Here is a 996-nt window from a genome sequence, read left to right as displayed (position 1 = left end):
TTCAAGAATTGCTCACAAACGTTTGTCACAGGCTCAATTTCTTGAACGATTTGCAATTTTTAAGTTCATATAATTATTTTTTTTGTAAATTATTCATACTTTAGGCATTATTGATCTCGGAACATCAGTTCTGCACTTGCTGTTCTTATTGATATTTTGTGTTTCTCTCGTAATATTCAAACAATTTCAGAAGCTCCGTAGTAGGGGGTAGGTTTGTGAGGTCACTGAGAAGATAGACGAAATGATTACAACTTCTCTTCCTTTGCCCAGCTCGTAACTATATGTAAGAAAGTTACAACAAGACTACATACATGCTGTAGAACAGAATCTTGGTAATATTTTTTAGACATAAATACTTGAACATATCCTTGATTAATTATTGTTCGGTATTATCTAAAAAAGTAACTTCATTGGGCTTGTTTAATTCACGGATCATTAATTTTAAAATCCAAAGTTCTTGGATTAAAGCAAGTATATCCTGCTTTCTCTCAACATACTGCGTAGAATGGCAGCACCTACCCGACAGTGCTGAAGGTTTGTTTGTGTAATAGGAAGTTCGTCAGAAGGAGAAGGGACTTCCCTAATAAACGATCCTAAACTTTTGCAAAACTATAAGAGCAGCTCTAGGTTACAGTAGTTCCTCAACGCAACTGACGGATATACTACCTGTTAACCTTCAGTGAGGGAAGATAAATGATTGTCTAATACTTCACTCATCTTTCTCTTTATCTAACTCTTGCACTATTTTTCGCAAAATAATTTGAAAATTAATTACTGCAAAACGAAAGCATTTCTTGGCGGTATTGAAGGTTCCAATTTTTTAGTTTTAGTATCTGATTCTTCTGATCTAATACTCTGAGAGGTGCATTCTTCACTGCCTTCCTTGGTGCCAACTTTAAAATCAAATCCCGGAGATGGGAGAGTAGTCTTCTTGCTTCTGAAACCTAAGTTAGACTTGAAAGTCAAGCTTTGGGCATGTAGAGGATATGGTAATAT

This window comes from Periplaneta americana, chromosome 2 (genome assembly GCF_040183065.1).
Source record: "Periplaneta americana isolate PAMFEO1 chromosome 2, P.americana_PAMFEO1_priV1, whole genome shotgun sequence".
Lineage (NCBI taxonomy): Eukaryota > Metazoa > Arthropoda > Insecta > Blattodea > Blattidae > Periplaneta > Periplaneta americana.
The sequence above is the reverse complement of the archived record's forward strand: the minus strand, read 5'-3'. Positions refer to the sequence as shown.